The sequence below is a fragment of the Triticum dicoccoides genome, chromosome 4A, assembly GCF_002162155.2.
Source record: "Triticum dicoccoides isolate Atlit2015 ecotype Zavitan chromosome 4A, WEW_v2.0, whole genome shotgun sequence".
Classification (NCBI taxonomy): domain Eukaryota; kingdom Viridiplantae; phylum Streptophyta; class Magnoliopsida; order Poales; family Poaceae; genus Triticum; species Triticum dicoccoides.
The window spans coordinates 651,663,240-651,678,974 of NC_041386.1; positions in this window are offsets into that span (position 1 = coordinate 651,663,240).

The following is a 15,735-nucleotide window of genomic DNA, read 5'->3' on the forward strand; positions in this document are numbered from 1 at the left end:
GTCCCCGCCCTATCTTGTCGCCACATCCTTGACGCCGATGGCAACTACCTTGCTCGTGATGCTCCATCCCCGTCAGAAACAGTCACGTTCCCGGCGACCCAGCATTTAGAGATCACTAGCAAAAGAGCCCGTGTGTTGCAATGGGAGAGAAAACATAACACACACTCTTAACCCAACAACCATCACCCAAGACCACAATAGGTCCACCTCCTTTATTTTTGAGAGGCATCATATTTGTGTTGCCGCTTATCCTCCTTCTCACCCTCGCCGGCAATGACCTCGGTGTTCACACAAAACAAAAAAATGTGTTTGAATATGTTTAATCCTAAGGCGTCTCTCTCTCTCCCTCTCTCCTCCCCTCTCCCTCCCTCCCTCTCTCTCTCTCTCTCTCTCTCTCGCTTTCTCTCACTCTCGCGATGAGAAATCTGTTGTTTTCCCCTGCGATATTTTTCAGAGGTATGCATGCATAGTTATCGATGTTTTCTTTTTCCTATATTGTTATAGTGGCGTGTTTATTTGCAATCCGGGTCGCCGCCGTTACGAAAGGAAAATAGATCTTACGCTATAAATTATAAGTTTGCTCCCAACGATATTTTAGAAATATTTAACAGGTAAAATTAACATCAAATTTAGATTTCACATATTTTTTAATAAAATTTCATATATAATAAGTTAAAATCGAAGTTACGGTTTAAAAGATACCGATAATTTATAAAATCATTTATTTGACTTAAATATATTCCAAAATAATATTTAAAAATACTTAACAGGTGAAAATAATCTCATATTCATATTCTACATATTTTTCTAATCAAATTTCATATATAACATGTTCAAATCGGAGTTATGGTTTAAAAGATATGGATGATTTTAAAAAACATTGTTTGACTTAAATATGATCCGCGGATGAATTACCTAAAACATCATGGGGGGTTTCGAAAAATGTAAAATAACGGTTCGGGTGTGACTTAAATCCGGACTGCGGGTTGATTTCAACAAAACACATGGATTTTTGTGTAAAATATGAAAAAACATTCGTTTTAACTTAAAACAAGACTGCGGGTTGAATTCTCTGAAATAGAGGAACTTTTCTGAAAAATGCCATGACGGACGAAAGAAACCCAATTTGCTTTATTATTAGGTAAAGATTATTTGTTTTAGTACTATATCATGGCAAATTTATTTTTGGCCATGGCAAATTTATTTTTGGCCATGGCAAATTTACTCCTTTTTAACCATGGCAAGGTTATTTTATCTGAGCATAGCATTTTTTAATTTTTTGAACCATGAAAAAATCATTGTTTAGACATGGCAAATTTACTTTTCAACCATGGCAAATTTATTTTCTTGACCATGGCATTTTTTTTGCTTTAGCCATGGAAAATTCATACTTCATAAAATGGCAAATTTATATATTTTTCAACCATGGCAAAAAAATTGAACCATGGCTACTTTTCTATAGTTTTAGACCATGGTAAAATTATATTTTGGACCATGGACATTATATTAGTTTAAACATGGTAAACTTTTTTTTGTTTAGACCATGGGAAAATTTATTAACCATGGCAAACATATTGTTTTACACCTTTGTGTGTACACCACCATGGAAACTTGTACCGCACACGACATCATAAATTCTTTTTTCAAAATAATTTTTGAAACATGGCAACTTTGTTGAATAGAGCCTTGTACAAAAATTGTATACCATTTTAATTTTGATCATATGGTGAACTTTTTTCATTACACTCTTTCACATTCTTGTTTTCAAATTTCCCTTTTTGCCATTTTTTGTTTTATATGAAATAATGGCAAGCATAAGTTGAACAATAATTTGCTTGTACCAGAACGGCTTAAAACATACTCCATGTGTATAAAAATATAAAACGTTTTTGACACTATGATAGTGTCAAAAGGCGAATTATATTTTGATATGGAGAGAGTATTTGTTAAGTTTTTGTTTGTTTTGATCCATCTTGAACACGATGGCAGATTTACTTGTTATATATGTTTTTTACATAATAGGCAATTTCATTTTATATATGATGGCAAATCGATTTATGTGATTCCATTCACAAGGGTGTTTTGTTTTTTCTTTGGGTTTTGGGCTTTTTTGTAGTGTAACAGTAGCAAACGGGTTGTGCTTCTAACGGATCCCTTATCCGGCCGTGAGGGAGTATATTTGAGTTTTTTCTCCTAACGACCTAGCCTATCCCTTATACCGGTTAGTGGAGTAAAAAATTACTTCATCCTATTTCTCCACTTATATTTACTCTGGATCGCGGCGGCGGAGTAAAATTCTCCACCTCTCTCTTCCTCTCATCCGCCTCCTTTTCTCCCCCTCGTCCCGCCAACATCGCATCCCCCTCCTGATCTGCCATCCCCTCTCCTCCTGATGGCCGGACGTGATGGTCGAAGATCCCCTCCGCCGATCCGCAACGCAGATCCACGCTGCCATGCCCGCAGGTCCTCGTCCGCTGCCACTTCCTCGAGTCGCCGCTGCGACCCTCACCCGATTTGAGGACTTCCCGGAGCTCCCTCCGCCGCGGCCGCTGACGATGACCTACCTTGACGTCTGATAGCGGTTGTGAGGTACGTGGTTGGCGGAAATCACCGACCAGAAGACCCACAAGCGGATGTCGGGTCGGGTCATTCCACAGGGTCGAGCTCGCTGCCATGGAGTACGATTGTTGGCAGGTCCAGCTCCACGGCCGTGGGGCGACGCTCAACTTCCCCTTCGGTACGGCTCTGGTCTACCTCGTCCGCCGGAGCTGAGGGTGGTGAGCACTCAGATGGCACGGGAGGACCGTGAGGCAAGGGAGCGCCTCGAGGCGGAGGCCGCCGATAAGGCCTACATGCATGGATGACCTCCGCCGGCAGTACTCGGAGCTCGTGTAGGCGGAGCGGCCGATATTCTCGTTAATGACGACAAAGTTATCGTCATCTCCGATGACGAGGGCGGCAAGAAGGGCGGCGAGGAGGAGATCAATATCGAGAAGTGGCGGAGCGTCTTCCCCGGCGACGATGACGACGATGACATCGGCTCAGATCCGGCTCTCACCGAGGGCAGTCTCACGCGGAAGGACTGGCTCGACCTTCACTTCGACCATGTTTAGTTTAAGTTTTTAGTGTAGTTTAGAAGTTTAAAATTATGTTTAATGTTTGGTTGTGAAGAGTATCTATGTTGAACTTATCTTTAAATGCATACATCTTTCAGTTGAAATTTGATTGAATTTATGCAAATTTAATTTTACTTCGCTAACTTTAGGGGATTGGCTTGGTCCGGTAAAATTTTAGTAAAGTATATATATTCTGCTGAAGTATATTAAACCGGATACTCCACTACTTTTTAGGGATCAGTTAGAAATGCCATTAGCAGTCGGCCTATTCGTTCGTTCGGGTATCGCTCCTAGATGAGTGAATTGCACGTACAGTCCCTGTACTCGCTGGTTTGGTCCAGAACGGTCCTGGAACTTGCGCGTTGCCTCGTTACGATCCTGCTACTTTCGAAACTGGTCCATCGACGGTCCTGCGGCAGGCCCACGTACGTACACGACTACATGTCCTGCCACATCAGCACAGGCCAACGCGGGCCAATTCAGTTTCTCCTAACCTGAGCGAGAAAAGAGGAAATCCCCCCATTCGATCCCAAATCGCTAACCCTAGAACCACCGCCGCCGCCGTCGGCGATGGCGGCGCGAGACCTCCGGTAGCTCCGTTTCTATCCCCGGCAAGAATAGGAGTCCTTCGGGCCGAAGCGGTGTTGTCCCAGCCCGTGCCAGCTGGATCAGGAGCGCCGCTTCCTTCTTATGCGGGCGGAGGCGAAGCTATGGAGGTGGGATTAAGTGGGACTAATTAACCCATCCCACTTAATTTGCTTTAGTGGGCTCCCAGTGAAAACAAAAATTGATAATCGGGCTAGCCCACTTTTCCCATCGGGAGCCCACCTTACCACGCAGCCGCAGCGAGCTCCCGCAACCGCCAGTCCCATCGTGCCCCCGCTTCCTCCTCCTCACGCAGTCGTCGTTCAGGGTCCCTGCCCCGCTTTCGCTCGAGATCGAGCCAGGAGGGCGCATGCCCCTGCCCATTGACCCTGTCTTCCCGTCCACACGCAGGACCTTAGATCGAGCCATGCCCATCAGGGCCCGGCCGCGCCGCCGCCCGCTGCCAGCTCCTGCCTGAGTCGCCTCCCCGCCCCGAGCAGCTCTTCATCCCATTGCCTGAGTCCCAACAGTCACGCGCCGAACCTCCGTCCGGTGAGCCACCGGAGGCGGCGGCCGCCGCCGCCCCTCTGCCCCCTGCTATTTCCCTTTCCCCCCTCCTCTCATCTCCCTCTCCTCTCTCTCCCGTAGGATCTCCGAGATGTTACGCGTACTACTGCTGCTTAGTTAACTGCTCTACTTTGTTAAGTGGGAATCCCACCTATTGCCACTTAATCTATGTTAGTTTTGGTGGGATGCCCACTTTTTCAACATCAAACTGTACTGGGACGAGGTGGATTATGGTGGGACTTCCACATATAGTCCCACTTGCAGCCTGAATCCCAGCCGTGACCCGCCCCGGCTAGAGCACAAGCGCCGCTTCCTGTGCAGGCGGAGGCAAAGCAATCCGAATAGTGGCCCACGCCCGCGATTCGATCGTCCACCGTCGGCGTGCACGGGAGGGTTTCCCGCAGAAGGTGTGGCGCCGCGGAGAGCCACCATGTCTCCGGCCGGAGTCGAGCCACGCGCGCAATGAAGGCCTCCCTGACGGTGTGTGTGAGCCGGACTTCGACATGGGTGTGCTGAAGGAGCTTCACGGCGAGCTGATTGACATCGAGCTGCCCTCCGAAAGGTGGGAAGTGCAGGTCAATGCATTGATGCGTGAATCGTGCATCGACCGGAAGGTGCTCAAGGTGGTGGTGCCTCTGCCAAAGGTTGGAATGCTGGCAAGGAGGACGGGCGCTGCCTGCTCCTGATCTAGCCGGCACAGGTTGGGACAACACTGCCTCGGCCCGAAGGACTCTTATTCTTGCCGGGGCCAGAAACGGAGCTACCGGAGGTCTCGCGCCACCGCCGCCTCCGGCAGCGGGGGTTGTAGGGTTAGCGATTTGGGATCGAATGGGGGGATTTCCTCTTTTCTCGCTCGGGTTAGGAGAAACTGAATCGGCCCGTGTCGGCCTGTGCTGATGTGGCAAGACATGTAGTCGTGTACGCACGTGGGCCTGCCGCAGGACCATCGATGGACCAGTTTCACAAGTAGCAGGATCGTAACGAGGCAACGCGCAAGTTCCAGGACCGTTCTGGACCGAACCAGCGAGTACAGGGACTGTACGTGCAATTCACTCAATCTGGGTAGCTCTAGATCGGAAGTTACTCCGAGTCTAAAAATTAAAGTGCCATCTTCATCCTCAAAGGTCCTTTGAAGTGCAAACGTGTACTTACGTGGCACCAGAATTGTTCGAAGACTCATATGACACTTCTAAAATAGTTTGAAGATCAGCATGTTATACATATTGCACTTTGAAGATCTATATGATGATTTTCATAGTTCTAGGGCCCAGGACGCACTTTACTCCATATTTTGGTATTATCATTATAATTCAATCCAAGAAAAGGTTATAGTATTGTCTAAGAGCGTCTCCACTCGTTCGGCCCCCAGCGCATAGGTCGGCGATCTTTCGGCCGCTCACCCGGCGATTTTTAGGCCCTGGGGGCGATCAAGGCCCCAGCCACGCCCCCAGGTGCCGCCCCCAAGGCACCACATATTCAAACTTGTTTCGTTCCCGCTCCAAAAAAAATGCCATAATCCGGCGATGGGCGCAGCAGTTCGATCATCACCGCCACAGTTCGGCGATCAAATGAAAAGTTCCGCACACAAAAAGAAAGGACACGTAGGGGACACATCAAACGGCGGTGTAGGCCTCCGGCATCAGCGTGCGCGGGCTAGGCGGCGGCGGCGCGGCTTCTGCGCTGGGCGGCGTCGGCGCGGCTTCGATGCTGGGCGTCGCGGAGGCATCATCACTCGGGCTTGGCAGTGGCGTTGGCGTTGGCGTCGGGGATGGTGGCGCCGACGGTATCTGGTTGAGGATGAGGCCGCGTTCCTCCAGGTACCATGTCTTGAGCTTCTCGTTGCTGCTCTGGAGCATTTCCGCCCGCCCATCAGAAAAGCCAGATCGGTGTTCCTCTTCTTTGCGGCGACGTTGGTTCAGAGCAAGCCGAGCTTGACGGCGCTGTTCGTCATCAACGCCGACCACCGTGCCTCGGTTTTTTCTTCCTGCAGGGCAGCACAGGCCTTTACGTCGACAAGGCAATGCTCGATGGACTCTTGCACGCGCACGGCAGCCATTTCGGCGTGTTTCGCCTTCTTGGCCCCCTTGTTGCCGTCCGGTCGCCCGTTGGACGCGCCCGGCGTCAGCGTGTCCGGCTTGTACGTCTTCTTGGCCTTGGCGAGGGTATGCCGTGAAGGAAATATGCCCTAGAGGCAATAATAAAGTTATTATTTATTTCCTTATTTCATTATAAATGTTTATTATTCATGCTATAATTGTATTAACCGGAAACATAATACATGTGTGAATACATAGACAAACAAAGTGTCACTAGTATGCCTCTACTTGACTAGCTCGTTAATCAAAGATGGTTAAGTTTCCTAACCATAGACATGAGTTGTCATTTGATTAACGGGATCACATCATTAGAAGAATGATGTGATTGACTTGACCCATTCCGTTAGCTTAGCACTTGATCGTTTAGTATGTTGCTATTGCTTTCTTCATGACTTATACATGTTCCTATGACTATGAGATTATGCAACTCCCATTTACCGGAGGAACACTTTGTGTGCTACCAAACGTCACAACGTAACTGGGTGATTATAAAAGAGCTCTACAGGTGTCTCCGAAGGTACATGTTGAGTTGGCGTATTTCGAGATTAGGATTTGTCACTCCGATTGTCAGAGAGGTATCTCTGGGCCCACTCGGTAATGCACATCACTATAAGCCTTGCAAGCAATGTGACTAATGAGTTAATTGCGGGATGATGCATTATGGAACGAGTAAAGAGACTTGTCGGTAACGAGATTGAACTAGGTATTGAGATACCGACGATCGAATCTCGGGCAAGTAACGTGCCGATGACAAAGGGAACAACGTATGTTGTTATGCGGTTTGACCGATAAAGATCTTCGTAGAATATGTGGGAGCCAATATGAGCATCCAGGTTCCGCCATTGGTTATTGACTGGAGACGTGTCTCGGTCATGTCTACATAGTTCTCGAACCCGTAGGGTCCGCACGCTTAAGGTTTCGATGACAGTTTTATTATGAGTTTATGAGTTTTGATGTACCGAAGGAGTTCGGAGTCCCGGATGAGATCGGGGACATGACTAGGAGTCTCGAAATGGCCAAGACGTAAAGATCGATATATTGGACGACTATATTCGGACTTCGGAAAGGTTCTGAGCGATTCAGGTATTTTTCGGAGTACCAGAGAGTTACGGGAATTCGCGGGGAGAAGTATTGGGCCTTATTGGGCCATACGGGAAAGAGAGAGGGGCTGCCTAGGGCAGGCCGCGCGCCCCCCAAGGCCTAGTCCGAATTGGACTAGGGGGAGGGGCTGCGCCCCCTCCTTCCTTCCCTTCTCTCTTCCCTTCCCTTCTCTCTTCCCTTTCCTTCTCTCCTACTCCTACTACATGGAAGGGCTCCTAGTTCTACTAGGAAAGGGGGAATCCTACTCTCGGTGGGAGTAGGACTCCCCTAGGGCGCGCCATAGAGAGGGCCGGCCCTCCCCCTCCTCCACTCCTTTATATACAGGGGTAGGGGGCACCCCATAGACACACAAATTGATCTTCGTGATCGTTCCTTAGCCGTGTGCGGTGCCCCCCTCCACCATATTCCACCTCGGTCATATTGTAGCGGTGCTTAGGCGAAGCCCTGCGTCGGTAGAATATCATCATCGTCACCACGCCGTCGTGCTGACGGAACTCATCCCCGACACCCTGCTGGATCGGAGTCCGGGGATCGTCATCGAGCTGAACGTGTGCTGAACTCGGAGGTGCCGTACGTTCGGTACTTGGATCGGTCGGATCGTGAAGACGTACGACTACATCAACCGCATTGTCATAACGCTTCCGCTTTTGGTCTACGAGGGTACGTGGACTACACTCTCCCCTCTCGTTGCTATGCATCACCATGATCTTGCGTGTGCGTAGGAATTTTTTTGAAATTACTACGTTCCCCAACAGTGGCATCTGAGCCTGGTTTTTATGCGTTGATGTTATATGCACGAGTAGAACACAAGTGAGTTGTGGGCGATACAAGTCATACTGCTTACCAGCATGTCATACTTTGGTTCAGCGGTATTGTTGGATGAAGCGGCCCGGACCGATATTACGCGTACGCTTACGCGAGACTGGTTTTACCGCCGTGCTTTGCGCACAGGTGACTAGCGGGTGTCTGTTTCTCCAACTTTAGTTGAACCAAGTGTGGCTACGCCCGGTCCTTGCGAAGGTTAAAACAGCACTAACTTGACGAACTATCATTATGATTTTGATGCGTAGGTAAGAACGGTTCTTGCTCAGCCCGTAGAAGCCACGTAAAATTTGCAACAACAAAGTAGAGGACGTCTAACTTCTTTTTGCAGGGCATGTTGTGATGTGATATGGTCAAGACGTGATGCTATATTTTATTGTATGAGATGATCATGTTTTGTAACCGAAGTTATCGGCAACTGGCAGGAGACATATGGTTGTCGCTTTATTGTATGAAATGCAAATGCCCTGTAATTGCTTTACTTTATCACTAAGCGGTAGCGATAGCCATAGAAGCAATAGATGGCGTAACGACAACGATGCTACGATGGAGATCAAGGTGTCGCGCCGGTGACGATGGTGATCACGACGGTGCTTCGGAGATGGAGATCACAAGCACAAGATGATGATGGCCATATCATATCACTTATATTGATTGCATGTGATGTTTATCCTTTATGCATCTTATCTTGCTTTGATTGACGGTAGCATTTTAAGATGATCTCTCACTAAATTATCAAGAAGTGTTCTCCCTGAGTATGCACCATTGCGAAAGTTCTTCATGCTGAGACACCACGTGATGATCGGGTGTGATAGGCTCTACGTTCAAATACAACGGGTGCAAAACAATTGCACACACGGAATACTCAGGTTAAACTTGACGAGCCTAGCATATACAGATATGGCCTCGGAACACGGAGACCGAAAGGTCGAACGTGAATCATATAGTAGATATGATCAACATAGTGATGTTCACCATTGAAACTACTCCATCTCACATGATGATCGGACATAGTTTAGTTGATTTGGATCACGTGATCACTTAGATGACTAGAGAGATGTCTGTCTAAGTGGGAGTTCTTAAGTAATATGATTAATTGAACTTAAATTTATCATGAACTTAGTCCTGGTAGTATTTTGCAAATTATGTTGTAGATCAATAGCTTGCGTTGTTGCTTTCATATATTTATTTTGATATGTTTCTAGAGAAAATTGTGTTGAAAGATGTTAGTAGCAATGATGCGGATTGGATCCATGATCTGAGGTTTATCCTTATTGCTGCACAGAAGAATTATGTCCTTGATGCACCGCTAGGTGACAGACCTATTGCAGGAGCAGATGCAGACGTTATGAACGTTTGGCTAGCTCAATATGATGACTACTTGATAGTTTAGTGCACCATGCTTAACGGCTTAGAATCGGTACTTCAAAGACGTTCTGAACGTCATAGACCATATGAGATGATCCAGGAGTTGAAGTTAATATTTCAAGCAAATACCCGAGTTGAGAGATATGAAGTCTCCAACAAGTTCTATGGCTAAAAGATGGAGGAGAATCGCTCAACTAGTGAGCATGTGCTCAGATTGTCTGGGTACTACAATCGCTTGAATCAAGTGGGAGTTAATCTTCCAGATAAGATAGTGATTGACAGAGTTCTCTAGTCACCATCACCAAGTTAGTAGAACTTTGTGATGAACTATAGTATGCAAGGGATGACGAAAACGATTCCCCAGCTCTTCATGATGTTGAAATCGACGAAGGTAGAAATCAAGAAAGAGCATCAAGTGTTGATGGTTGACAAGATCACTAGTTTCAAAAAAAGGACAAAGGGAAAGAAAGAGGAACTTCAAGTAGAAGGACAAGCAAGTTGTCACTCCCACAAAGAAGCCCAAAGCTGAACCAAAGCCTAAAACTGAGTGCTTACACTGTAAAGGAAATGGTCACTGGAAACGGAAATACCCTGAATATTTGGTGGATAAGAAGGATGGCAGAGTGAACAAGGGTATATTTGATATACAGGTTATTGATGTGTACCTTACTAGTGTTTATAGTAGCCCCTGAGTATTTGATACTTGTTCCGTTACTAAGCTTAGTAACTCGAAACAGGAGTTACAGAATAAACAGAGACTAGTTGAGGGTGAAGTGACGATGTGTGTTGGAAGTAGTTCCAAGATTGATATGATCATCATCACACTATCCCTACACTTTCGAGATTAGTGCTGAACCTAAATAAATGTTATTTGGCGTTTGCGTTGAGCATGGATATGATTTGATCATGTTTATTGCAATACAATTATTCATTTAAAGTCAGAGAATAATTGTTATTCTGTTTACATGAATAAAGCCTTCGATGGTCATACACCCAATGAAAATAGTTTGTTGGATCTCGATCGTAGTGATACACATATTCATAATATTGATGCCAAAAGATGCAAAGTTGATAATGATAGCGCAACTTATTTGTGGCACTGCCATTTGGGTCATATCGGTGTAAAGCGCATGAAGAAACTTCATAAAGATGGATTTTTGGAATCTCTTGGTTATGAATCATTTGATGCTTGTGAACCGTGCCTTTTGGGCAAGATGACTGAAACTCCGTTCTCCGGAACAATGGAACGAGCTAGTGACTTATTGGAAATAATACATACCGATGTATGCGGTCCAATGAGTGTTGATGCTCGTGGCGGGTATCGTTATTTTCTGACCTTCACAAGATAAATTGAGCAGATATGAGTATATCTACTTAATGAAGCACAAGTCTGAAACATTTGAAAAGTTCAAAGAATTTTAGAGTGAAGTGGAGAATCATCGTAACAAGAAAATAAAGTTTCTGCAATTTGATCATGGAGACAAATATTTGAGTTACGAGTTTGGTCTTCAATTAAAACAATGTGGAATAGTTTCACAAACTCATGCCACTTGGAACACCACGGCTTAATGGTGTGTCCGAACGTCATAACAGTACTTTATTGGATATAGTGCAATATATGATGTCTCTTACCGATTTACCACTATCGTTTTGGGGTTATGCATTAGAGACAGTTGCATTCACTTTAAATAGGGCACCATCAAAATCCATTTGAGACGATGCATTATGAACTGTGGTTTGGCAAGAAACTAAAGTTGTCGTTTCTTGAAGTTTGGGACTGCGATGCTTATGTGAAAAAGTTTCAACCTGATAAGCTCGAACCCAAATCGGAGAAGTGCGTCTTCATAGAATACCCAAAGGAAACTATTGGGTACACCTTCTATCACATATCCGAAAGCAAGATATTCGTTGCTAAGATGGATCCTTTCTAGAGAAGGAGTTTCTCTCAAAAGAAGTGAGTGGGAGGAAAGTAGAGCTTGATAAGGTAATTGTACCTTCTCCCGAATTGGAAAGTAGTTCATCACAGAAATCAGTTCCAGTGACCACTACACCAATTAGTGAGGAAGCTAATGATATTGATCATGAAACTTCAGATCAAGTTACTACCGAACCTCGTAGGTCAACCAGAATAAGATCCGCACCAGAGTGGTACGGTAATCCTATTCTGGAAGTCATGTAACTAGACCATAATGAACCTACGAACTATGAGGAAGCGATGATGAGCCCAGATTCCGCGAAATGGCTTGAGGCCATGAAATCTGAGATGGGATCCATGTATGAGAACAAAGCATGGACTTTGGTTGTCTTGCCCGATGATCGGCAAGCCATAGAAAATAAATGGATCTTCAAAGAGGAAGACGGACACTGATAGTAGTGTTACTATCTTCAAAGCTCAACTTGTTGCGAAAGGTTTTCGACAAGTTCAAAGGTGTTGAATACGATGAGATTTTCTCACTCGTAACGATGCTTAACTCTATCCGAATCATGTTAGCCATTGCCACATTTTATGAAATCTGGCAAATGGATGTCAAAAACTGCATTCCTGAATGGATTTCTGGAAGAAGAGTTGTATATGATGCAACCTGAAGGTTTTGTCGATCCGAAAGGTGCTAACAAAATGTGCAAGCTCCAGCGATCCATCAATGGACTGGTGCAAGCATCTCGGAGTTGGAATATACGCTTTGATGAGTTGATCAAAGCATTTGGTTTTATATAGACTTTTGGAAAGGCCTATATTTACAAGAAAGTGAGTGGGAGCACTACAACATTTCTGATAAGTATATGTGAATGACATATTATTGATCGGAAATGATGTAGAATTTTCTGGAAAGCATAAAGGAGTGTTTGAAAGGAGTTTTTCAAAGAAAGACCTCAGTGAAGCTGCTTACACATTGAGCATCAAGATCTATAGAGATAGATCAAGATGCTTGATAAGATTTTTCAATGAGTACATACCTTGATAAGATTTTGAAGTAGTTCAAAATGGAACAGTCGAAGAAGGAGTTCTTGCCTGTGTTGCAAGGTGTGAAGTTGAGTAAGACTCAAAACCCGACCATGGCAGAAAATAGAAAGAGAATGAAAATTCATTCCCTATGCCTCAGTCATAGGTTCTATAAAGTATGCTATGTTGTGTACCAGACCTATTGTATACCTTACTCTGAGTTTGGCAAGGGAGTACAATAGTGATTTAGGATTAGATCACTGGACATTGGTCAATATTATCCTTAGTGGAATAAGGATATATTTCTCGATATGGAGGTGACAAAAGGTTCGTCGTAAAGGGTTACGTCAATGCAAGTTTTGGCACTGGTCCAGATGACTTTAAGTCTTAATCTGGATACATATTGAAAGTGGGAGCAATTAGCTAGAGTAGCTCCGTGCAGAGCATTGTAGACATAGAATATTTGCAAAATACATACAACTCTGAATATGACAGACCCGTTGACTAAACTTCTCTCACAAGAAAAACATGATCATACCTAAGTACTCTTTGGGTGTTAATCACATAGCGATGTGAACTAGATTATTGACTCTAGTAAACCCTTTCGGTGTTGATCACATGATGATGTGAACTATGGGTATTAATCACATACAGATATGAATATTGATGTTAAATCACATGGCGATGTGAACTAGATTATTGACTCTAGTGCAAGTGGGAGACTGAAGGAAATATGCCCTAGAGGCAATAATAAAGTTATTATTTATTTCCTTATTTCATGATAAATGTTTATTATTCATGCTATAATTGTATTAACCGGAAACATAATACATGTGTGAATACATAGACAAACATAGTGTCACTAGTATGCCTCTACTTGACTAGCTCATTAACCAAAGATGGTTAAGTTTTCTAACCATAGACATGAGTTGTCATTTGATTAACAGGATCACATCATTAGAAGAATGATGTGATTGACTTGACCCATTCCGTTAGCTTAGCACTTGATCGTTTAGTATGTTGCTATTGCTTTCTTCATGACCTATACATGTTCCTATGACTATGAGATTATGCAACTCCCGTTTATCAGAGGAACACTTTGTGTGCTACCAAACGTCACAACGTAACTGGGTGATTATAAAGGAGTTCTATAGGTGTCTCCGAAGGTACATGTTGAGTTGGCGTATTTCGAGATTAGGATTTGTCACTCCGATTGTCGGAGAGGTATCTCTGGGCCCACTCGGTAATGCACATCACTATAAGCCTTGCAAGCAATATGACTAATGAGTTAGTTGCGGGATGATGCATTATGGAACGAGTAAAGAGACTTGCTGGTAACGAGATTGAACTAGGTATTGAGATACCAACGATCGAATCTCGGGCAAGTAACGTGCCGATGACAAAGGGAACAACGTATGTTGTTATGCGGTTTGACCGATAAAGATCTTCGTAGAATATGTGGGAGCCAATATGAGCATCCAGGTTCCGCTATTGGTTATTGACTGGAGACGTGTCTCGGTCATGTCTACATAGTTCTCGAACCCGTAGGGTCCGCACGCTTAAGGTTTCGATGACAGTTTTATTATGAGTTTATGAGTTTTGATGTACCGAAGGAGTTCGGAGTCCCGGATGAGATCGGGGACATGACGAGGAGTCTCGAAATGGCCGAGACGTAAAGATCGATATATTGGACGACTATATTCGGACTTCGGAAAGGTTCCGAGTGATTCGGGTATTTTTCGGAGTACCAGAGAGTTACTGGAATTCGCCGGGAGAAGTATTGGGCCTTATTGGGCCATACGGGAAAGAGAGAGGGGCTGCCTAGGGTAGGCCGCGCGCCCCCCAAGGCCTAGTCCGAATTGGACTAGGGGGAGGGGCTGCGCCCCCTCCTTCCTTCCCTTCTCTCTTCCCTTTCCTTCTCTCTTCCATTTCCTTCTCTCCTACTCCTACTACATGGAAGGGCTCCTAGTTCTACTAGAAAAGGGGGAATCCTACTCTCGGTGGGAGTAGGACTCCCCTAGGGTGCTCCATAGAGAGGGCCGGCCCTCCCCCTCCTCCACTCCTTTATATACGGGGGCAGGGGGCACCCCATAGACACACAAATTGATCTTCATGATTGTTCCTTAGCCGTGTGCGGTGCCCCCGTCCACCATATTCCACCTCAGTCATATCGTAGCGGTGCTTAGGCGAAGCCCTGCGTCGGTAGAACATCATCATCGTCACCACGCCGTCGTGCTGACGGAACTCATCCCCGACACCCTGCTAGATCGGAGTTCGGGGATCGTCATCGAGCTGAACGTGTGCTGAACTCGGAGGTGCCGTACGTTCGGTACTTGGATCGGTCGGATCGTGAAGACGTACGACTACATCAACTGTGTTGTCATAACGCTTCCGCTTTTGGTCTACGAGGGTACGTGGACTACACTCTCCCCTCTCGTTGCTATGCATCACCATGATCTTGCGTGTGCGTAGGAATTTTTTTGAAATTACTATGTTCCCCAACATGCCGGACTTCCGCCCACTTCTCGCACTTGTCGATCCGCTTGAAGACGTGGAGGTACTTGAACTCTTGGTCGATGTTGTCATCGCGAAACACGGCGAACATCCGCAGCAGCTGCACTGAGAAACATCAGCTGGCGGGCGGGCACACAGGCGCGTATAGGGCAAAAAGAAAAACAGAGAGGCCGGCATGCTATACCTGATCATCGATGCTGGCGCCGCTCTCCGGGCGAGCCGCGATCTCCTCAACGATCCCATGCCATTTGTTGCATGCCGTTTGGATGAGCCCCCAATGGCTCGCCGTCGCCTTCGACCCGCGCTGCACGTGAACGCCTTTGAAGTAGGGGTCGACGAGCTTGCGCTCGTCGAACTCGACCTTGATGCGGTCCCAATACGTCTCGATGCTCTGGTTCATGTCGATGGTCGGGTCGAGGCAGACGACTTTCCACGCTTCGGCGAGGCACTCGCCCTCCTTGGACGTCCACTTGATGTGTGGCTTGCCGGTCCTCGCCACCTGTTTCTTCTTCTTCTTGCCTTTCCTCACCGGAGAAGGCGTCGGCTCCTCCTTCTCCTCCTCCTCCTCCTCCTCCTCCTCCTCCTCTTCCATCTCTTCCTCGCTGTAGTCGAGCTCGCCGTCCAT